The following is a 24,927-nucleotide window of genomic DNA, read 5'->3' as shown; positions in this document are numbered from 1 at the left end:
ATGACTTAATACCCTTTCTTCTCAGCAGCACATGGATCCTTCTCTAATATAGACCAGCTTGTGTAAGCTATCACATATGTTGGCATATAACTGTAATATTACCTTAATATACTTTGAGCATCTGCAGGGTTATTTTGAGAACTTCCTTTCCATTGATATTAATTTTTGTGTTTTTGCTTTTTTCTTATTTATACTTATTTATTTTATCAGATTTTAGCTGTATTATTTTTTCTCTATTTTATGTATGTCTGCTACTACTCTTTATTTTTTCCTTCCTACTATATAATTTGAAATTAATTTGTTATTCTAGCATTTTTCTGATACAAGTACTTTAAGTTATAAATGTTCATCTGAGTACTGTTTCATCCCAGAGATCCTGATATTTTAAGATTTTATTATCACTTAGTTCAAAGCATTTTTTATTTATTTTATGCTTTTTTTTCTTGACCTCTGTGTTATTTATTAGTGTGCCACTTCATTTTGAAATAGTTGACACTATTAGTGTGTCAACAGTGGGGGTGGGATTCTATATATCTTAAGGTGAGTGATTTCTAATGTAATAAAACATGCAGGAGGCTAGGGTTGGGGCTCAGTGGCACAGCGCTTGACTAGCATGTGTAAAGCCCTAGGTTCAATTCTCAGCACCACATATAAATAAATAAAAAATAAAGATCTGTTGCTAACTAAAAAATATTTTTTAAAAAACATGCAGGAAATATAGTCTGCATGATTTCAATTTTTAAAAAGTAATGGAAATGCTTTTTATATTGATTATATCTGTTACATGTCAAAACTGATCAAATTACATACTTCAAATATGTGCATTTTACTGTATGTCAATTTCACCTCAAGAAAGCTATGGAAAACAAACACATAAAACAAACAAAAAAAAACTCTCAGACTTCAGTAATAAGAAAACACAAAATAGAACTAAAAATGGGCAAAAGATTTGAACAGACACTTAACCAAAAAAGAGATGTGGAGAGTAAATAAGCTCATGAAAAAATGTTTAACATCTAGATGTTTAACACACTAATCTAGGGAAAGGCAAGTTAATATACTAGTCTAGGGAAAGGCAAGTTAAAAACCAAAATCATGATGCAGTGGCACATGCCCATATTCCCAGCCATTCAGGAGGCTGAGGCAGGAGAATCACAAGTTCTAGACCAGCCTGGGAAACTTAGTGAGTCCCTACTCAAAATTTTATAAAAGGGTTAGGATGTAGTTCAATAGCAGAGTACTTGCCCAGTATCTCTAAAGTGTGGGTTCAATTCCTACTACCAAAAAATGAAATATCACTGCATATCTATTAGTATGTCTAAAACTAAAAAGACTGACCATACCAATAGTTGGCAAGCATATAGAAGAACTGAACTTCATACATACTACTGGGGGAATGTAAACTTTGGAAAACTTTTGACAGTTTCTTTAAAAAGTTAAGGATATATCTACTACATGATCAGCCACTCTACTCCTAGGTATTTAACCAAAATAAATAAAATATATTTCTACACTGTGACTTGTACAATTTTACACAGCAGCCTTATTAATAGCTAAAAACTAGGAACACCAATATAGCCATCAGTAGGTCAACATATTAATCAAGTGATGAGCAACTATACAATGGAATCTTACTCAGCAATAAAGAGGAATAGACAATGTACAATTATATCACAATGAGTTCTATTTTTATGTATAATTATGATGCTCCAATAAAAATGTTTTTAAAAAGAGCAACTACTAATATACTAAACAATACAAATGCATATCAAAATAATTATATTAAATGAAAGAAGCATAACTACAACCTGTATGATCCATTAATATAATAAAAAATTCTAGGAAATCAAAACTTATGTATAGTGATAAAAAGATCATTGGCTATCTGGAAGGCAGGCTGGGGGAAAGAGGCATAAGGATGTTTTGAGGGTAACAAATATGTTCACAATCTCATTTATACTGACAGTCTCACATGTATTAAAGTTTAACGAACTGCACACTTTAAATATGTGTATCTTATATAGTGTGTTGATAAATCAGCTTTTAAAATTGTTATTAATCCTCATAACACAAATCAAGCCCTAATTCACTTATTAAAAATTTTTCCCTGTTAACATATTTCAGTCATAAATTCATAATATCCTTACTTCCAAATTATGAAGATTGAGTTTGTCAAAAATTTACTGTCACAAAGAAAACAAATGTCTTATTTTAGCAAGAGATCTCTGAATAACTCAAACATTTTTCACTTAAAAACTTAGCTGAGGGGCTGTGGCTGTGGCTCAGCAGTAGAGCACCCGCCTAGCTCGTGTGAGGCGCTGGGTTCGATCCTCAGCACCACATAAAAATAAATAAGCAAAAATAAAGGTATTGGGTCCAACTATAACAACAACAAAAAAATCTTTAAAAACCTAGCAGAGGACTTGGGTTGTGGCCCAGTGGTAGAGCACTTGTCTAGCATGTGTGAAGCACTGAGTTCAATCCTCAGGACCACATAAAAATAAATAAAATAAAGGTATCGTGGCGGAAGGAAGATGGCGGCGAAGGGAGTGCATCATCCCAGTGCGCTGCGTCACTGAGTGGGAGAAAAACGAGGTGAAACAGCTGAAGGCTAGCTTGTTGGGAATTTCCAGTGAAATTGAGGTGCTCCAGAATCTAGTGGACGGATTTTCATTGCGCGAGGTTCGGCTGCGGGAGCCCGGTCGAGGGCGATTTCTCCGCACGGAGGGTCGCATTGCCTGATCGGGAAACGCCCCGCAGCGCGCGTGGGGAAGCGGCGAGGTGCCGGAGCGGGGGTGCAGCGATGCAGATTCTGGGGGCTCCTGCCAGTGGTACAATGGCCACGCTTAGTGCTGAGTTCCGGCTTTCAGACAGAAGAGAGAAGTGGTCCAGTTTGGTTCCCGACACCGGTCGGACCACGGAGGAGGAGAGCAGCCGCCATCTTGGAGAAATGATGTAATCATCCCTGTTTTCTACTGATCTCAGCGCATTCAGCTACGGAACAGGTGATTTCAGGCTGGTATTTGCCTGCGTCTCCCAGACAGATCGCTCAGACTCCGGGCTGGAGAACCTGTGGAGAATACTCCTGGGGGCTCCTTCCTGGCAAGGCGTGGGCCAGGTTCTGAATGGCCAGGTTCTGAATGGCCGGATTCTGGTCCCTGGGGCTGCCTTGGCCCAGGGCTGGGGAACCTGCGGAGACTGCGTGTGGAGGCCAGCTCCAAGTGGAGCGTGCGCTGAGCTCGGGGTGGCTGGGTTCTGACTCCTGGAACAGTTTTGGCCTGGGGCTGGGGAGCCCACAGGGACTGCATCTTTGAGCCTGCGCCCAGCGGAGCATGCACCGAGTTTGGAGAGCTTAGAGCGGCCAGGCTCTGGCTCCCGGAGCTGCTTTGGCCTGGGGCTGGGGAACCCGCGGGGGGGGGGGGGGGGGGGGGTGCTCCTTGGAGCCAGCCCCCAGCGGAGCGTGCATCGGGATCGGAGAGGCCGGGTTCTGGCTCCCGAAGCTGCTTTGGCCTAGGGCTGGGGAACCTGCGGTGACTGCTTCTCGGTCAGGGTCCTGCTGGGTGCTGTGGGGGCGGGGGGAGCAGAGTGGAGCTGCCGCCTGTGCCCAGAGCAGGCCAAGTGACCCGCCGGCATGGTATCACGACACCCCAACTGCAGCTGGGGCAGAAGAGAGTAGACGCCCACGCCCAGAATAGGACCAGCCACCAGACGGCGCGGTAGCCAAGTAACTCCATTTGGAGTAGGGGCTGTGCAGAGCCGCCGTCTGAGCCTGCAAGGTAGGCAGACCTGCGACCCACTGGCAGGACAGGCCTGGTAGCCTGCCAGCATGGGGGACATGTAGCACCGAGGCAGTCACGTCACACTGGTTGGAGTGGAGGTGGAACAGGGCCGCTGCCCGTGTCCGGAGGGGGCTCAGCGACCCATTGGAGAGGCAATCAGGTACCCCCATTGGGAATGGGGGCTGTGCAGAACAGCCGCCCGAGCCCGCAGGGTGGGCAGACCTGCGACCCACCAGCGGAACAGGTCTAGAGGCCTGCCGGTGTGGTAGACACATCACACCAATTGGAGTGAGGATCGAGCAGAGCCGCCGCCCACATCCGGATCAGGACCAACGACCCGAGGGCGTGGTAGTTACGTCACCACAATTGGAGTGGGGGCAGAGCAGAGATGCCACCCGCGCCCGCAGGGGGGGCAGACCTGCGACCGACCAGCGTGGTAGACAGACCACCCTAATTAGAGGAGGAGCACAGCCACTACTCACCCTGCAAGGGAGACTTCCCAACTATACAAGAGCAATATAAATAAATAGGGGGTAAATTTCAAAAACACAACAGTTTCACCAAGCAGAAAGAAACGCGAGCAGTATGAAAAGACAAGGAAAGAAAGGACCACAAGCAATGCAGGTCAACTCAACTTTAGAAGAGGTAATAGCTGCAACAGATGGAATGCCAGATAAAGAGTTCAGGATATACATGCTTCAGATGATCTGGAGTCTCAAGGAAGACATGAGACAGCAAAATCAGACAATGAAAGATCACATTGACAAGGAACTACATAAACAAAACAGGAAGTAAAAGATCAATTTCACAGGGAGATAGAGGTAATAAAAAACAAACAAATAGAAATCCTAGAAATGCAGGAAGCAATAAACCAACTTAAAACCTCAATTGAGAATACTACCAGCAGAGTAGATCACTTAGAAGATAGAACATCTGACAATGAAGACAAAGTATTTCAACTTGAAAAGAACATAGACAGCTCAGCAAGTCTGCTAAGAAACCATGAGCAGAACATCCAAGAATTATGGGATAATATTAAAAGACCAAATTTAAGAGTCACTGGGATACAGGAAGGCACAGAGCTCCAAACCAAAGGAATAAACAATCTATTCAGTGAAATAATACGAGAAAAACTTCCCAGACTTGAAGAATGAGACAGAATCCCAAATCCTAGAAGCCTACAGGACGCCAAATGTGCAAAATCATAAGAGATCCACACCTAGACACATTATAATGAAGATGTCCAACATACAGATTAAGGAGAGAATTTTAAAAGCTACAAGAGAAAGGAAGCAGATTACATTTAGGGGTAAACCAATCAGGATAACAGATGATCTCTCAACACAGACTCTGAAAGCTAGAAGATCCTGGAATAACATATTTCAAACACTGAAAGAAAATGGGTTCCAACCAAGAATCGTGTATCCGGCGAAATTAAGCTTCAGGATGGAAGATGAAATTAAAACCTTCCACAATAAACAAAAGTTAAAAGAATTTGCAGCTAGAAAACCATCTCTTCAAAAAATCCTTGGCAAAACATTACAGGAAGAGGAAATGGAAAATAACATTGAAAACCAACAGGGGGAGGTAGGACAGTAAAGGGGGGGAAGTAATCAAAGAGGAAAACAAATCAGGTTTGGTAACATTAATAAATAAATATGGCTGGAAGAACAAACCATATCTCAATAATAACCCTAAATGTGAATGGCTTAAACTCACCAATTAAGAGACACAGGCTAGTTGAATGGATCACAAAACAAGACCCAACAATATGCTGCCTACAGGAGACGCATCTGATAGGAAAAGATACATAGACTGAAGGTGAAAGGTTGGGAAAAATCATACCACTCATATGGACTGCGGAAACAAGCAGGAGTGTCCATACTCATATCTAATAAAATAGATTTCAAGCCAAAGTTAATCAAAAGGGATAAAGAAGGACACTTCATACTGCTCAAGGGAACCATAAACCAACAAGACATAACAATCATAAATATATATGCCCCAAATAATGGTGCAGCTATGTTCGTCAAGCAAACTCTTCTCAAGTTCAAGAGTCTAAAGACCACCATACAATAATCATGGGAGACTTCAACACACCTCTCTCACCACTGGACAGATCTTCCAAACAAAAGTTAAATAAGGAAACTACAGAACTCAATAACACAATTAACAACCTAGACTTAATTGATATATATAGACTATACCACCCAACATCAAGTAGCTACACTTTTTTCTCAGCAGCACATGGAACCTTCTCAAAAATAAATCATATATTATGTCACAGGGCAACTCTTAGACAATATAAAGGAGTAGAGATAATCATGCATCTTATCTGATCATAATGGAATGAAACTGAAAATCAATGATAAAAGAATGAAGGAAAAATCATGCGTCACTTGGAGAATGAACAATAGGTTACTGAATGATCAATGGGTTTTAGAAGACATCAAGGAGGAAATTAAAAACTTCTTAGAGTTCAATGAAAACACAGACACAACATATCGGAATCTATGGGACACATTGAAAGCAGTTCTAAGAGGAAAATTCATTGCTTGGAGTTCATTCCTTAAAAAAAGAAAAAACCAACAAATAAATGATCTCATACTTCATCTCAAAATCCTAGAAAAAGAAGAGCAAAACAACAGCAAAAGAAGTAGAAGGCAAGAAATAATTAAAATCAGAGCTGAAATTAATGAAATCGAAACAAAAGAAACAATTGAAAAAATTGACAAAACTAAAAGTTGGTTCTTTGAAAAAATAAATAAAATCGACAGACCCTTAGCCATGCTAACAAAGAGAAGAAGAGAGAGAACCCAAATTACTAGCATACGGGATGAAAAAGGCAATATCACAACAGACACTTCAGAAATACAGAAGATAATCAGAAATTATTTTGAATCCTTATACTCCAATAAAATAGAAGATAGTGAAGGCATAGATAAATTTCTTAAGTCTTATGATCTGCCCAGATTGAGCCAGGAGGATATAGACAACCTAAACAGACCAATAACAATAGAGGAAATAGAAGAAACCATCAAAAGACTACCAATTAAGAAAAGCCCAGGACCGGATGGGTATACAGCAGAGTTTTACAAAACCTTTAAAGAGGAACTAACACCAATACTTTTCAAGCTATTTCAGGAAATAGAAAAAGAGGGAGAACTTCCAAATACATTCTACGAGGCCAACATCACCCTGATGCCCAAACCAGACAAAGACACTTCAAAGAAAGAAAACTACAGACCAATATCTCTAATGAACCTAGATGCAAAAATCCTCAATAAAATTCTGGCGAATCGGATTCAAAAACATATCAAAAAAATTATACACCATGATCAAGTAGGATTCATCCCTGGGATGCAAGGCTGGTTCAATATACGGAAATCAATAAATGTGATTCACCACATCAATAGACTTAAAAATAAGAACCATATGATCATCTCGATAGATGCAGAAAAAGCATTTGACAAAGTACAGCATCCCTTTATGTTTAAAACTCTAGAAAAATTAGGGATAACAGGATCATACCTCAACATTGTAAAAGCAATCTACGATAAGCCACAGGCCAGCATCATTCTGAATGGAGAAAAATTGAAGGCATTCCCTCTAAGATCTGGTACAAGACAGGGATGCCCTCTCTCACCACTTCTGTTCAACATAGTCCTCGAAACACTGGCCAGAGCAATTAGACAGACAAAAGAAATTAAAGGCATAAAAATAGGAAAAGAAGAACTTAAATTATCACTATTTGCAGATGACATGATTCTATACCCAAAAGGGTCTACAAAGAAACTATTAGAGCTAATAAATGAATTCAGCAAAGTGGCAGGATATAAGATCAACACGCATAAATCAAATGCATTCCTGTATATCAGCGACAAATCCTCTGAAACGGAAATGAGGACAACTACTCCATTCACAATATCCCCCAAAAAAAATAAAATACTTGGGAATCAACCTAACAAAAGAGGTGAAAGACTTATACAATGAAAACTACAGAACCCTAAAGAGAGATATTGAAGAAGACCTTAGAAGATGGAAAAATATACCCTGTTCATGGATAGGCAGAACTAACATCATCAAAATGGCGATATTACCTAAAGTCCTCTATAAGTTCAATGCAATGCCAATCAAAATCCCAACAGCATTTCTTGTAGAAATAGATAAAACAATCATGAAATTCATATGGAATAATAAAAGACCCAGAATAGCAAAAACAATGCTAAGCAGGAAGTGTGAATCAGGCGGTATAGCAATACCAGACTTCAAACTATACTACAGAGCAATAGTAATAAAAACAGCATGGTACTGGTACCAAAACAGGCGGGTGGACCAATGGTACAGAATAGAGGACACAGTAACCAATCCACAAAACTACAACTATCTTATATTTGATAAAGGGGCTAAAAGCATGCAATGGAGAAAGGATAGCGTCTTCAACAAATGGTGCTGGGAAAACTGGAAATCCATTTGCATCAAAATGAATCTGAATCCCTTTCTCTCGCCATGCACAAAAGTTAACTCAAAATGGATCAAGGAGCTTGATATTAAATCAGAGACACGGCGTCTGATAGAAGAAAAAGTTGGCTATGATCTACATACTGTGGGGTTGGGCTCCAAATTCCTCAATAGGACACCCATAGCGCAAGAGTTAACAACTAGAATCAACAAATGGGACTTACTCAAACTGAAAAGTTTTTTCTCAGCAAAAGAAACAATAAGAGAGATAAACAGGAAGCCTACATCCTGGGAACAAATCTTTACTCCACACACTTCAGATAGAGCCCTAATATCCAGAGTATACAAAGAACTCAAAAATTAGACAATAAGATAACAAATAACCCAATCAATAAATGGGCCAAGGACCTGAACAGACACTTCTCAGAGGAGGACATACAATCAATCAATAAGTACATGAAAAAATGCTCACCATCGCTAGCAGTCAGAGAAATGCAAATCAAAACCACCCTAAGATACCATCTCACTCCAGTAAGATTGGCAGCCATCATGAAGTCCAACAACAACAAGTGCTGGAGAGGATGCAGGGAAAAAGGTACACTTGTTCATTGTTGGTGGGACTGCAAATTGGTGCAGCCAATTTGGAAAGCAGTATGGAGATTTCTTGGAAAGCTGGGAATGGAACCACCATTTGACCCAGCTATTCCCCTTCTCGGTCTATTCCCTAAAGACCTAATAAGAGCATGCTACAGGGACACTGCTACATCGATGTTCATAGCAGCACAATTCACGATAGCAAGATTGTGGAACCAACCTAGATGCCCTTCAATAGATGAATGGATAAAAAAAATGTGGCATTTATACACAATGGAGTATTTCTCTGCATTAAAAAATGACAAAATCATAGAATTTGGAGGGAAATGGATGGCATTAGAGCAGATTATGCTAAGTGAAGCTAGCCAATCTTTAAAAAACAAATGCCAAATGACTCCTTTGATATAAGGGGAGTAACCAAGGACAGGGTAGGGACGAAGAGCTTGAGAAGAAGATTAACATTAAACAGGGATGAGAGGTGGGAGGGAAAGGGAGTGAGAAGGGAAATCGCATGGAAATGGAAGGTGATCCTCAGGGTTATACAAAATTACATATAAGAGGAAAGGAGGGGTAAAACAAGATAATACAAGTGGAAGAAATGATTTACAGTAGAGGGGGTAGAGAGAGAAGAGGGGAGGGGAGGGGAGGGGAGGGGGGATAATAGAGAATAGGATAGACAGCAGAATACATCAGTCACTAGAACGGCAATATGTAAATCAATGGAAGGGTAACTGATGTGATACAGCAATCTGTATACGGGGTAAAATTGGGAGTTCATAACCCACTTGAATAAAACTGTGAAATATGATATATTAAGAACTATGTAATGTTTTGAACGACCAACAATAAAAAAAAAGGTATCGTGTCCATCTACAATTAAAAAAAAAAATTTAGCTTAATTTAAAAAAAAAGCCATGTAAATTGCTGTTTGGCTCCTCCCAAGCACAACACCTGCTAACATTTCATATCCAGTCCTTTAAAACTGATTAAAGCTAACCATGGCAGACATTAGAAAAAGTATTAAGGTGAGCAATGCTCTCTAAACCAGGTAAACAGTAATGTGCAGACGTCTCTCCGCATCCCTGAGTACCAAGACAATCACCACAACCTCCTCTCCTCATGAACACTTCATGGAAGACAGAAACCACCCAATTTCATTAAAGAGACCTGAAGGGAAACCTGAAGGACAGAACTCTTCATTTAGCACCTGATCCTGGTTTGGGATACCCAAGCTCCCAAGTCTACTAGACACCACCAACTACTTCCCTTTAGTTGAATTTTCTCAGGAAACAGATAATTTCCTGATATATCAATCTATTTCACTACTTGCCTTTTTCTTTACCATTACTGTAATATGTTGATGCTTCATACCCAGGGTTCAGGTTACAGTCAGACACTGACTTAGGAAGGCAGCATTGTGTAGAGTTGGAAGCAACATGAGCTTGAAAATCAGATATAGCCCTGACTTTGGGTCTAACACTTGTAATTTTGTGACTTAAGTAAGCCCCTGAACTTCAATTTTCTCCTAATCATCTTCCTCAATGGACAATTGGTGTTAATTGACACAATGCATGTGAACTGCTTCAGACAGCAAAGGGAATCCATAAATGATAATCCATTTCTTCTAATTAAAAGCCGAGTTCTGGTGCTGGGGTTGTGGCTCAGTAGTATAGTGCTTGCTAGCATGTGTGAGGCACTGAGTTCGATTCTCAGCACCACATATAAATAAATAAAGGTCCATCAACAACTAATAAAATATTTTAAAAAAAAAGACAAGTTCTGAGGACAGGGTACTTTATCATCGGTCCTTACCCCTATGAAACTTCATGAGAGACATTTTCACTATATACTGCATCATACAAAGATCCTTTCCCACTTGTGTGAACACTGGCTCTTGTCTGCCACCATTAGTGCAGCCCAGAGCCAGCCAGTTATTGGGAGCCAAGAAAGGAACCCAAAGTAGTTGGACTAACAATTGATTAACTTGACCGATTCTAGCTTCAATATAGCTAGTCATATAATAGCAGCTCTGGGACATCAAGTTCTTGCTAGGGCTGCAAATAAAATGCTCTCAACCTGAAAAGTCCTTGTCAAACCATTTTGCTTCATGTTACATGACAAAAAACATCTTGTGCGGATCCACAACTATCCTCGTCTAATAAAGATAACAAAAACTCTGGCCAAGTCTCCACCTCTCTGACATCACCAATAATGGCCCACACATTTGGACCTCAGAGGGATCCACTGACTTATTCTCAGTTTCGTTTGTCCCTGTGCCCACAGCTACTTATTTAAAAACAAAAAATAACTTTTTAGAGGTTGAAATAAAAAGGTTTTCTAGAAACTACATTCTAGAAGACTGGTCATATAATACTATGAGAAACCAAAGTCTGAAATAAATAAAGCTTATAAATCTTCCTCACACACACACACACAAAAAAAAATGTTGTTATACTTTTTTGAACTTAGAATATTGGCTCATCTCAGAATCATTCCAAGTACAATACCTAAATTCAGCTGGTTCTACAGACATTCTGAGATAAGCACTATAAACTATAGTACAAATATAATTCAAAAACATTTAGGAGCTTAGGCTGGGATTGTGGCTCAGTGATAGAGTGCTTATCTAGCATGTGTAAGGCCCTGGGTTCAATCCTCAGCACCACATAAAAATAAATAAATAAAATACAAGTATTATATCCAACTACACCTAAAAAATAAATATTAAAAAAAAACATTTAGCAGCAACAAAACTCAGAAGGATAAACTTTTGCTTGTAAATAAATCAACTAACCTAAAAAGCTTAATGCATTAATTTTTTCATTTGATAGCTCTTTCAGTAGAGTATCATCAAAATTTTCAGGGGAACCCAACTCGATGTGTCATGGGCAATCATATGCACTGTAGAAGGCCCTAGGAAAAGGTGAAAGAGCTTAACTACAAAAGGGAAAGAATTACTCAATTGCAGAAAGAACAATGTAAATTTGATTACGATAACCAAAGAAGTTCAAAACTTCACACAGGGCCACCTTTTAATCAATAAAATCCCTGAAATCAATCAAGTAACCAACAAATATTCCTTGAGTTTCTGCTGTGGCCTGAATAAGTGAGTGTCTCTCAAAGATCAATGTGTTAAAGACTTAGTTCCCAGCCCAGGGCACTACTGGGCAGTGATGGAATCTTTAAGAGGTGGCGCCTACTGGGAGGTCTTTAGGTCACTGGGTGTCACCCTGTGTCCTTCCTCAGAATTCTTTCTTTCACTTCCCAGCTATATGGTGAGTGGTTCTGCTCAGCCATGTGCTCCCACATGATATGTCACCACAGGCCCAAAGCAACAGGGTCAACTCATCACAGACTGAACCTCTAAAACTATAAGAGAAAATAAATCATTTTTCTTTATATTTTTATTATCTCAGATACTTGTTATCCGAAGCTAACATACACAGCATTTTAATATACCTCAGTAAAATGCTACAGGGATACAGATAACCATTCTGTACCTCAGGATGCTTCTGGTGTAACTAAAGAACAGAGTATTAAACCACCAATAAGTAGCCAAACCAAAAAAGATACCATCGTCGAAGGGTGAAAGACCAGAGAGCTCATCCCAACTCTGTTCTGACTGATTAGATGTCTCTCCTTTGGCAAAGCACGGGCCTCTATTGTCTCAGACAGAACAAAAGAGGGTTAGACAAGATGATATCTATAGCCTCTTCCACTCTGGCTCTAGGAATATGAGATCAAAAGACAAGGGAGAAAATCTGGGTCTTTAAAAATTGGTAGGATTGAATTGACTGATGGGAAAGGCAAGGATATACTAGGGGAAAAGCATGAAGGTAAAAATGAATATGTCTTATATGATTCCACTTACATGAAATATCTAAATTTGTCAAAATCATGGCAACACAAAGTAGAATGGTGGTTGCCAGGGACTGGGGAGTGGGGGATGGTGAACTGTTTGATGGGAATGGAGTTTCAATTTTACATGAAAGTTCTAGAGACCTGTTACATAACAATATAGTTAGCACCACTGAACTACCACTAAAAAAATGTTTAAGACCATAAGTTTTAAATTAGATGATTTTTTTAAAAAGAGTCACTGAAATTAGTGCCTTAGTAGTTATGATGAAAAAGTATTTCAAATCAACTAACTCCTAATGACCAGTCTTAATCCCTAAAACTCTTTTTCTCTCAATTAAAAATTAAAAAATTGAGCACATCTTAATAGTGAAACATTGAGGCTTCTCCATCTGTAATAAAGCAAAGGGATTTGTTGTTGAGGGATGAGAAGACAAAACACCAACCAGTGGGAGAAATACAAAGCAGGCTATTCAAACACAATCTAATTGTGTCATCCCCATGAGAAATCCAGCCTAAGTCCCTAAGTAAAACCCTTTACAGAGGCTTCTCTCTACTCCGAGGATAAAGAGAATCTCTACATACAATGTCCACCACCATCTGGTCCCTGCCCACCTCTCTGGTCCTCTCCCCCACGAAATTCTGCCATATTCCTCCAGAGATACAGAGATGTACCTTAAGTCCCTGGTCCTCTCCATGGACCCTGCCATCAGAGGGTCTCTGCCCTCCTAATTGCTCTCACCAGAACATTTCCTTTCCTGTGCATCCTGCAGTTCTCAGTTCAGATGCCAAAACACCTGTCACAGCTATAGTTTAACATTTGTGTGATTCCCTGATTACCATCTGCTGAGGACAGGGACCATGTATACATTCACCTTTCCCCATCTCCCAAGGCCAAGCACATGCCTGATACCAAGTAAGCACTTAAATATTTGTTGAATAAGTTAATAAATGAACACTATCTATAAGAAAGTAACAAAAATCTTTGGTAGATCCCCAAAGAAAATGAGTCTAAAATTCCTATTAAACTTTAAAAAGGAGTGTTAGTTCAGATGCCTCTAAGTTGTTCTAGCCCTACTATGTCTCAAGGCAAATGCTGACCAACAAAGACTGATAAGCTAAATACACACCCAGGCACAACATAGATAAAGTTACTGGTTGTTGAGTAAATGCTGTTTTGTATATCACAAAACTGTTGTTTCGTGTTTTGAAACAACACGTTTGCTACATAGGAAACACCCAGGAACTAACAGAGCAGAATTTCCCAAGACTCAGAAGTAGCGGTGGAGTGCTCACCTAGCGGGTGCGAGGACCTGGGTTCCATCCTCAGCACAACATAAAAATGAAGAAATAAAACTAAAGGTGTCCAACTACAACTAAAAATATATAAAATAACAAAAACTAAATAATTCTACCTAAACTATTGTGTTTCATATAAATGCAAGACCAACTACAAAAGCAAATAAACTCTAAGGAGCAAAGTCCCCTGCTGTAGCGTCATTGTTTTCGATCTCACTCAGGAAAAATGCCAGAGAGACTTGTAAGAAGAGTAAAATAAACCCAAAATCAAATGACCTTAGATGATTAAATTAGGACTTCAAAATGCCACACTGAACTATTTCCAAAACCCTAAAGAACATAAGGAAAGAAATTACTTAGCATTCCCTAACTACCCCAACACAATGGTACACACCTGCAAACCTAGCAACTATATAGGCCGAGGCAGGAGGATTCCAAGTTCCTGGCCAGCCTGGGCAACCTGGCAAGACATTTGTCTCAAAATAAACAAAAATAAAATAAAAAGAACTGGGGATGAGGCTGCAGTTGTGGCTCAGTGGTACAGCACCACCTAAAAATAAATAAATTAAATAAAGGCATTGTGTCAAACTACAACTAAAAAATAAAATACTTAAAGGGGGGTGGGGAGGACTGAGGATAATCTCAGTGCTAGGATGCCTCAGGTTCAATTTCCAGTATGTGTGTATGTGTGTGTATATACATACACAATTCTATCTATACTTTAGAGACAAACCAAGACTCATTTAACCTATCATCCTATTCCTGAAAGGCCCAATCCACATTGATTTCCCCACCCTGACCTACATATTTTTGCATTTACACAAATGATATCTCATTGCTTTCCTAATGATTTAAAGTGTGCTGTCCTCTTTCTTTTAAATCCTTTCGAGTACATATAATGCTGTAGGTGCTTAGTAAATGCTTATTGAACTGGAATCATAAGTTCTGAATGGTGGATTTGGGTATGTAAACTTCTGCACTTTATTCTTAAATAATGCCATTCCCAAGCCTGTTCACATGTCTGTCTTCGCTCCATCATCATCATCATCATATTTAAGTATAAAGTCGGTATCAACAATGTTCCTATGCCACTCATTCAAACTCTGAAGGGAGGTCCGGGCCGCGGCTTCTCTCCAGCGACTACCCGGGCCGTAAACACCACTGCCCCACTTCACTCTGGCAACTCGTCAGCCCCAGGTCTGGTTCCTCCGGCAGAAAACCGGGATCCACAGTCTAAGCTACAGGCTACTGACCTGAACACCCCGCTCACACTGGGAAGCTAATTCCCTCGAGGAGGACAATTCACGACGTGCCAGTGCACCGCCGCGGAGGGCCGCAGCTCCGGACTCCCGGGCGCCGCGGCCCTGCAGGTCCCCCGACTCTTCGTGGGACCCGGGAGAACGCGGCCTCTCAGGGCTACAAGCTCCACTGGGTCTCCCTCCCAGCGCACCGCACTGGACTCCACGGGAGCACCCGCCCGGCCCCGCACCAGGGGCTGGGGGCGTGGGTGGCCGGAACGCCGCCGGGGCCGGGGAAAGCCGCCGGAGGCGTAGGACGCTTGCCCCGAGCCGCCGCCTCAGGTGCGGGGCGAAGCGTCGAGGCGCCCCGGGAGGCCTGCCCAGGTGGCGCCGGGGCTGCGTGCAGAGGGAGGGGGAGGGCCTCACCGTTGCTCCCCGGAGGCCGGCGCCGCGGCGGTCCCGCAGTTGCTAAGGAGAATGCTCTTCCGGGTCACGGGCGCGCGCTCTAGAGCGCGACAGCAGCCGGGTGGAGCCAAGAGCGGCGCGCGCGGGCGGTGGAGTTGGTGGGCCGGCGCTCTGCTGCTGCGGGCGAAGGGGTGGGAGAGAGGCCGCCACCGCTTCTCTGGCCTCGCCCCACCGGGACGACTCGCTGTCGCTGGCGGATCCAGTAAAGGCGGTCCCTGACACGCCTTCCTGCCCGGTAGGGCCCCCCCTTCCCCCGACGGGCGCGGCCTGGCCCCGGCCCTCGGGGCTGTGCACCACCCAGCAGGGTGTCATCCAGCAGGAGCTGTTAGTTATCCTTCCATTCACCCAACGCTACTTTATTGGACACCTGCTCAGGGCTGCGTGCAGTACTGGCACTGTGGGTACAGAGGTGGACAACTCAGGTGTGGCCCTTACCCTAGAATGGCCATGGCGCCATTAATAGTGTTGCTTCTGGATCTTTTGTGTATTGACCCTCATTTCCCTTTACACAATCAGGGAATGAAAGAATGTCACTGAGCAGTTGGTCACCATTGTCAAATGCTGTGGGGATCAAGTGATCATAGAAAAATCTAAATTCAGGAAATCAATATCGAAGCAGAAGATGACTTGCATCTGTATGGTGAAAAAAAAACATTGCCATATATTCTCCATAAGAAACGTTAAAATTGTGCCTGGATTTCTTAATGTTTTAAAAAGCACTGTTGTTTTGTAAGCAAATTTCAGGATTCCCTATTAAATCACATGAGCTCTTTGAAGATGAAAAAGTGTTTAACCTTGCATCTTCAACGCCTGCAACACACATAGGCCTCAGTATGTTTAAAGAATAAACCCATGGATCCTTTGGGTTTTAACATTCTCACAGATCCTTCCAGAGCCTTCAGCCAAACTGTGTGTAGGCAAAACTTGTCTATTCAAACTGGATAAGATGAAAGAAGCCCAACAGGGCAGGAGGCAAGGGTTGGGAGGGGCCAATGGAGACAGGAATGAGAATATCCAGAAGAGGAAGAGAACAAAAGACTGAAACAGTGAAATCTGGATTTCACGACTAGACATGGAAAATGAAGCCTCATAAATCAGAAAAAGAAGCAGAAGTAGTAGTGCAAGGACAAGAGCAAAGACCACACCAGATAGTTCAACAAGGCCGATCTCATTTTGACATCTGGCAGAGAGTATGATGTCAGCCAGTGTGAAGGCTACAGGCTGGGGTGGACATATCCCTGAGCCCTCCAGTGCAATGAGCCCCGCTTCCTCTAGTGGACTAAAAGAAGAACCTGGGGTGTTTAAGTCCGCTTTTGCATTGCTGTAACTGAAAGACCTAACCAGAACAACTTAGAGGAAAAGTTTATTTTAGCTCACAATTTCAGAGGTTCAGTCCAAAGTCAGCTGACTCCATAGTCCTGAGGCAGAACATCATGGTGGAAGGGAATGGCAGAGAGAAGCAGCTCAGAACAAGGAAACCAGGAAGAAGAGGGCAGGCTCCACTCACAAAGGACAAAAGATTTATTCCCAAAGGCACGCCCCCAGTGATTTACCTACTCCAGCCACACCCTATCTGCCTACAGTTACCACCCAGTTAATCCATATCAGTTCCAGAATTTCATTATTCACCTCTAAATGTTCTTGCATTTTCTCAAATATGAGCTTTTGGGGGACACCACATATCTAAATTATAACATAGGATAATAGACTTGCCCTGCAAGTCTACCTCTAGTCCATAACTTCAGTGCGTTTCCATTAAAACAAGTACTACAGGCTGGGGCTGTAGCTCAGTGGCAGAGTGCTTGCCTTGCATGTGGGAGGCATTGGGATCCATCCTCGGCACCACATAAAAGTACACAAATAAAATAAAGGCATACTTTCCATCTTCAACTACACACAAAAAAAAATTAGAAGAAACAAGTATTACAATTAAACTCTCTTCCCCCCAAAATTAAAATAATGTTTTATTCTGAGAAATTGTTAATCTATCCTCAATGAATTTGACTAGTTATCTGTGGAAGTAAACCAAGAAATTCAAAATGTATAACAGTCAAGGGGGTTTAGTTCACTCATACTGCTATAACAGAATACCATAGACTGAATGGCTTATGAGCAACAAACATCTGTTTCTCACAGTTCTGAAGGCCTGGATTCAATGTCTGGCATGGACCCACTTCCTTGTTCATAGATGGCTATCTGCTTTCTGTGTCCTCACATGACAGTAGAGTCTCTTTTATAAAAGGACTAATCCCATTCATGAGGTCTTTGTTCTCAGGACCTAAAAACTTACCAAAGATCCCACCTCCTGGTATCATTACTTTGAGGAGTTAGGATTTCAGCATAGGAATTTGGGGGGACACAAGCATTTGATCTATAGCAGGAACCCAGATGTAATACCAGCAAAGTTTAAAATGGGAAAGTAGTTATAATTTGAAAATGGAAGCTTAATTTTTTTTAAGAGAGAGAGAGAGAGGGAATTATATATATTTATATATATATATGTATCTTTTTTTTAGTTTTCAGCAGACACAACATCTTTGTTTGTATGTGGTGCTGAGGATCGAACCTGGGCTGCACGCATGCCAGGCGAGCGCGCTACCACTTGAGCCACATCCCCAGCCCAGATTAATTGTTTTGTGAACAAAAGGGACAAAATCAACTCATGATATAGAAAAGAGAAGACCCAAATACATGAAGTTGATGAATTCTATCTTGCAGGCCCCTGGAAGCCTCAAATGCATCATCCACTCCAAAGGGCTGTATTCTGTTGAAAGGTCAAGGTTTGTCCTTAGGTGCCATTTGGCTGAGGTTCTAAGAGTTTTCAGTGGTTTCTCAAGGGTTGAAAGTATATACTTATTGTTGAGAGTCTCCCTGAAAACTCCCCGGGCCTTTCAGACAAGGCGGTAGGCAAATTGCCAGTGGGCAGATAACAAGTTGTTTTGAAAATTCTCTAATTGGTCCTCCCATCTTCCGAGCTCCTGGACAGTTCGTGCCCCCCATGAATCTTATGCAGGGCAGACGTTCGTGCACCGTAGGTGATGACCTGACCTTTACTATGGTTGGCCCCGGGAGCTTCCTGGTTTAAGATAACTGTCTCTCACTTTCTATATAAGCTAGCACCAGCTTGCGGTAAAGTGCTTCATCTTTGTCACTGCTATCTGTGTGTGTGCATTTTAATCTCCGACGATGAACCTTGGCCTTTCACTTATTATGAAGGGAATATTTTTAGAGAACTGCAGGGGATCATAGAGGAACTCTGCTTTGCCTGACTTTGGTCTCTGGATGATGGATGACGAGTAAATGATGCAAAATGCTTTGAAGGCTATGAGTAGGACCAGATTCCCATCCCCTGTTGGCACATCTGCAGTCCCCAGAAGAGTTCAGTTTGGCTTTGGGAGGGACTTTAAGTCTTAGTGTGGAGCGCTGTAACCAATTACCACAGACTGGGAGGAGCTTAAAGAAAAATTTAATTCTCACAGTTCCACAGGCTGGGAAGTCCAAGATCAAGACACAGATAGATTCATTGTCTAATCACGGTCTACTTCCTGTTCTTATCATGTCCTGACATAACAGGAGGAGGGTGAGCTGGCTCTCCAACTTCTCGTAAAAACACTAATCCCATTCTTGAGGGTTCCACCCTCATGACCCAATTATCTCCCAAAGGCCCCGCCTCCCCTCACACTGGGAGTAGGTTTTGAACAAGTATTGGGGGTGACATAAACATTCAGTCCATAAGCCTGTTATAAAGCCTATCTTCCCAGGAGTTTAGGAGTTATAGATAGCTATTGTTGCCCCAAGAGGACTCCAGCCTGACCGTGATTCCAGTCACCACCACCTGCAACCTAGCCTTCCAACATCCACCCAGTCACAAAAGCAGGTGTGGAGGAGTTTCCTTGACTACACTTTCCCTCCCCACCCTCACCCACCAATCCAGCTGTGAGCAAATCCTATAGATTGTCTAATTCCCCCACCCAATTCCACCACCACCAATAACAGTGAAAGAAGCACCTCAGAATCAATGAAAAGTGTTGCAACCTTAAAGATGAACCAAGATGATAAAGGTGGGGTGCTTGTGAAAGAGTATAATGACCAAATGAAAGATTACAAGAACTTCAAAGCTTAAGGAGATAAGAGGAATGAATTCATTCAACAGCATGATTTAATTGCCTGTCACATGCTAATTACATTATAAAGGAAGTAAATGATAATGAAAGGACAATGAAGTAGGGTAAAGAAACTAAGAATTGAACACATTCCAAGAACCAAAGTGAACTAGTGTTAGCGGGCCCAGGTACAACTTTGGGAGAAACCAGCTCATGGAAGGTGGGCCGGCCTTCAGCTTAGCTGTGGGATTCCAAAAGGTGCCAGGAGCCTGGTCTTCACCTGCATGGCATGAGAGTGCCACGGGCCTAGGGTGCTGTGGGGGAGCAGTAAAAGTGTCTCATCACCACATGGAGGGGTCTGGCCTCCTTGGTTTCAGCAATTAGACCCGCCTACTCAACTGCTTCCAACTGGCAGGCATCTGATTATAGTCCGATTTTGTTCTGGCTTTACTCAAAGCTAAATAAATACATTTTCTTTTCCTTTTTTCTGATATTTTTTCTCTTTTAATGTCTAAATCCTACTATAGTACATTCATTCCCTTTTCATTTTTGGTCCTCTTAGGTCTTAGACTTTTACCCTTTGTTTATCTTTTATCTTCCAGCACCTAATTAAAATTTCATCTTTTTAAATACTTTTTAACTATTAAGTTGATAGCATCATAATTTTTTCAACACATTGCACTATTCTTAAGTTTTTAGGTTTAATTTATTTTTTCTAGGCTTTCCTCGTTCATTCCTTTTTTTTTTAATTTCACATAAGTTACCGTGTGTATGTGTGTGTGTGTGTGTGTGTGTGTGTGTGTGTGTGGGAGAGAGAGAGAGAGAGAGAGAGAGAGAGAGTGTGTGTGTGTGTGTGTGTGTGTGTGTGTGTGTGTGTGTGTGTGTTTTAGGTACTGGGGATTGAACCCAGGAGGTTTTACCACTGAGCTATATCCCCTCCCCTTTTTATTTTGACACCCGGTCTTGCTAAGTTGCTCAGGCTGGCCTTGAACTTGTGGTCCTCCTGCCTCAGCCACCGAAGTGGTTGGAACTAAAAGTGTCGGCCACCACATCCCATTTACATATGCCACATTAAATATGGGTTTTAGAAAATGTTCTCACAACATCGACCTATTCTTTCTAAAATTTTATTTCCACATTTTTAGCTTTAAATTTATTTTAATTTTAATACTCTTGCCATCATATTTCATCTTTCTCTTTTCTCTACCTTACATAGTTTTTCTGGTTTTGAATGGCCTCTTAATCACAGACATATCTCACCAGTTGCAAGTGACATGTGATAATTTTGCCCTTTTAAAGAGAAAAGAATTGCATTTAATTCACAAAACCCAAAGTGTTGTACCTTTGTTTTGTTGGGAAATTCTCTGCAGACGTATGTCTTTATAGAATAACATTTAATTTTTCTTTGTACTTTGCCACCTGCCAGATACCAGCTTCACATGAAACTAGTTTAACAAAAATGGGGAGCCAGACTGCTGAATTAAATCCAGCTCTCCAAGCAACTCACTACGTGACCTTGGACAAATTAACTCAACTTTTCTGAGCCTCTGTTTTTCTTGCCAGTAGAAGGTGGATGATTAAAGTAGCACCTGATAAGGTTGGTAAGAGATTTAATTTTTAGTTAGTACAGGTAAAGCCCTTAGAACAGCACCTGGCACATAATAAATACATAATTATCATTTAATAAGTTATCCTAAATGGTAGTCACTCTTAGGAATGTAAAATGACTATGCACCTTCTAGATGGTGGTCTTACCCAAAGGGCAGCTTCTATTCCTCCCCAGTAGTAGGAACTTAGTGCCTACCAAACCTCTTTTGGCACTCTCTTATATTAATAGGGTCCCAGTTTTTTCCACATCAACCCTCCCCCGCAGGAGCCACGTGCTATACGTGTGCATATATATGTGTGCATGCAAGCACACATGTGTGTTGGAATGTTGGCTAGAGGAGATATCAATGACGAATGAGTCTGTTTCTCCCTTTTCAGCACTCAACATTGACTGACTGACTTGGCATTTTAGAATTCTGGAGAGAACTGGAATCAGTCAGCTGAGCCAGGGAAACACACTCACCCAGGAGAAATGTGACTATCAGGTCTTTGTCTTCATGAGGGACTGAATGTGTGGACATGTAGGCGTGGAAGGGGGTGACAGTTTCAGTGACAGGTGTGTAGGGAGAAAAGTTACTCTTATGCAGTGTAGCCTGGTATTTCCACAGATATGTACATCTGGACTGAAAAGCCAGGATGCAAAGTGTGGCTGTCATAAAATGTGATAATCATATTTTAAAATATTTCACTGGAGAGACAAGTTTCCTGAATAACAAAACAAAACCAAGAAGATTTGAATAAAGAGGACTTGGAGAAGATGAGTAAATAACCAAAAGAATTCTAAATTTATGTATAAGAAAGAAAAAATGCTGTTAGTTTGAATAGATATGAAAAACAAGCACAGGATGTTTTTTGTTAAGGGAAGCACAGTAAAATGCTAAGAAATTGAGCTGTTCAAAAGCATTATATTTTATCTCACTTAAATAATTTTAAAAACACAGCATCCAACAGAAATCTTATGTTAGAGAGAAAACAAAGAATTTTATTAACTGAGAAAAATACCGGATAACACAATTATAATAATTATAAGATTACATATAAATGGACTAAATTCTCCTATTTAAAAAACAGAATCATAGACTGAATTAAAAAGACAAAATCCCCATCTATGCATCTTATAAAAAACACACTTAAAGAAAAAAGAGAAGGATTTTAAAACCTGGCTCAGATAAATCATACTTCCACAAAAGCAAAAGCATGTCCCAGCTTGACTAAAGTTATGTTCATCCCAGGATTCCAGCACACCTAGGCTTGCCCAGAACCTCAGTGGGAGGACCCACTCAGGGTCAATTTGCGTGGAAGGCCAGCCCTCTAGGGGAGAATCCCTCCTTCAGCCAAAGCCAAAAAGAGGACCAGGGATAGCAGGTCAGTCTGATGCTTTGTGCAGCAGTGAGGCTGCAGGAGCCTCAGGAAACATGCTCTTTGACCTATTAATCATGCTCTGTAGATTGTCAACAAAACAAACACCAGCAGAAGAAGAGCGCTGTTGGAACATGTTGACAAAAATTCCCAACAGTACTCCATTCATTGGTTCTGAACACTGGCTCTGCCCCAGCTCCGCTGAGGGACCATCAGCAAGTTCTTGTACCTCACAGACCTTAATTTCTTCTAAGAAAGGAGGTGATTGGAGAATCGCTCCAAAGAGGACAAATTAGGAAATAGCTTTCTAGAGTGTACTTTAAGCTTTCACAGAAATTAATAGGAATTTTACACATTCTTTCTCAGACCACAATACAAAAACTGGAGAGAAAGCCAATGTACCACGTATCCACATATGACCAGGCAGAAATGGGAGAAATATGTGTGATGGAACAGTGGAGTTGAAGAGGCCACACTGAATATGGAGACATTACTCAAAAGAATACACACACACACACACACACACACACACACACACACACACACATATATACACCAAGTATACAGACAAGCTGAATCAGAGGAACTTTTATCTTTTACTATATGGTAAAAGAAAGAAAAAGAGAAAAATAATGAGATCGATACCTAAATTAAATATATATATAAAGTTTAAAATAGAAAAGTAATAAGCATGAAATGAAATAAATTAGAAAAGCGAATGTTTAGCATACAAAACTGAGATAAAAAAATGTGATATTTATAAACAACTAATACAATAAATTAAAAATTCTAAAGAATAAAACAAAATTCAAAGAACTGCGTAAATATGAAAATTTCACATTATTAAGAAATATTATTCAAAGTTAAAACCTAAAAACTTTAGAACATTATAAGAAATGAAGGGACTGGGGTTGTGACTTGATGGTAGAGCACTTGCCTAGCATGTGTGAGGCCCTGGGGTTCGATTCTCAGCACCACATTTAAATAAATGAATAGGCCTGAAGAAGAGGCCTGAGGCTAAAGCAGCTTCTGCCCGGGTGTGGCAGATGGCAATGGCGGAGAGGCCAGAGGACTTAAACCTGCCCAGTGCTGTCATCACCAGGATCATTAAAGAGGCGCTCCCGGAAGGTGTCAACATCTCCAAGGAGGCCCAGAGCGCCATCTCCTGCACCGCCAGTGTCTTCGTGCTGTATGCCACAAGCTGTGCCAACAACTTTGCAATGAAAGGGAAACGCAAGACGCTCAATGCCAGTGATGTGCTCTCAGCCATGGAAGAGATGGAGTTCCAGCGGTTCATTACCCCTTAAAAGAAGCTCTGGAAGCTTATAGGCGGGAACAGAAAGGTAAGAAGGAAGCTTCAGAGCAAAAGAAGAAGGACAAAGACAAAAAAACAGACTCAGAAGAGCAAGACAGGAGCAGGGATGAGGACAATGAAGAAGATGAGGAAAGCCTGGAAGAAGAAGAACAGAACGAAGAAGAGGACTTAGACAATTGAATAGGGAGGGTAGGCCATGGCACTGTGGAAGCTACCACACTGAAATGTGGAACATGTTCATGCAAAGCTTTTCCCTGCTGAGCAGAGCAGGCAAAGTTTGATGTTTGCCTGAGAAGATCAAAATAAAAACTGACTAGAATTATCAAAACCAGCGCTTTCCAGACTCAGAGCATCTGAGTGACAGAATTCTGTTTTGCTTAATCAGTCTGAAGGTTATGACTTTTTTTTAAGGGATTCTGAATGGCTAATTTGTCGAATTAATATATCTTGTTTACTTACATGTACGGCTAGGTAGTTTTTGATCCCAAGTCTCTTTGCCTCTCCACAAAAGTAATAACTTCCATGCTGCCTGCCATGTTCCAAATTACAGAGGCAGTCAAGGCTCAGGAAAAATTGGTCAGTCTGTTTGTAACAGTATTTGGCAATAGTGCCTTATTAAGAATGATCAGAATGGTTTAGCTTTAAAAAAAAAAACTACTAAAAGGCTATGGGAGAATAATGAACTCTGTAATCTCATCACTTGACAGTTGCATTAATTTGAGTTTCATTTCCTCTAATCCCACTTGGCTTTCAGTCCTTTTAGATTGCTTATAGACATACAGCCTATAGAATGGCTACACTCTGGGGACATATGCTTTTAAATTAGTATTGATTGGAGTTAGTCCAGC

General features: G+C 41.2%; 1 protein-coding gene and 1 pseudogene across 15 annotated transcripts in view; one reads left to right on the top strand and one right to left on the bottom strand.

Moving 5' to 3' along the window:
• The window catches only part of Dis3l2 (DIS3 like 3'-5' exoribonuclease 2), a 339,632-nt gene extending 323,837 nt beyond the window's left edge, over positions 1-15,795 (bottom strand). For 9 of the 14 annotated variants that reach the window (XR_013424398.1, XM_078018215.1, XM_040268004.2 and 6 more), the window contains exon 1: positions 15,656-15,795. The gene's annotated coding sequence lies outside the window, so the exon portion shown is untranslated. Of the gene's footprint in view, positions 1-15,244; positions 15,630-15,655 lie in introns of those variants that run through there. The other 5 variants (XM_040268005.2, XM_040268008.2, XM_040268009.2 and 2 more) reach the window with 2 other exon arrangements.
• On the top strand, positions 15,783-24,407 carry LOC120883716 (DNA polymerase epsilon subunit 3 pseudogene; annotated as a pseudogene). The gene is made up of 2 exons (XR_013424399.1): positions 15,783-15,929; positions 21,224-24,407. The product of XR_013424399.1 is annotated as a DNA polymerase epsilon subunit 3 pseudogene (transcript).
• Positions 24,408-24,927: the final 520 nt, after the last annotated feature.

Source organism: Ictidomys tridecemlineatus, chromosome 7 (assembly GCF_052094955.1).
Source record: "Ictidomys tridecemlineatus isolate mIctTri1 chromosome 7, mIctTri1.hap1, whole genome shotgun sequence".
In the NCBI taxonomy this organism is placed as follows: domain Eukaryota; kingdom Metazoa; phylum Chordata; class Mammalia; order Rodentia; family Sciuridae; genus Ictidomys; species Ictidomys tridecemlineatus.
Note: the sequence above shows the minus strand (reverse complement) of the source record. Positions and strands in the feature narration are given on the sequence as shown.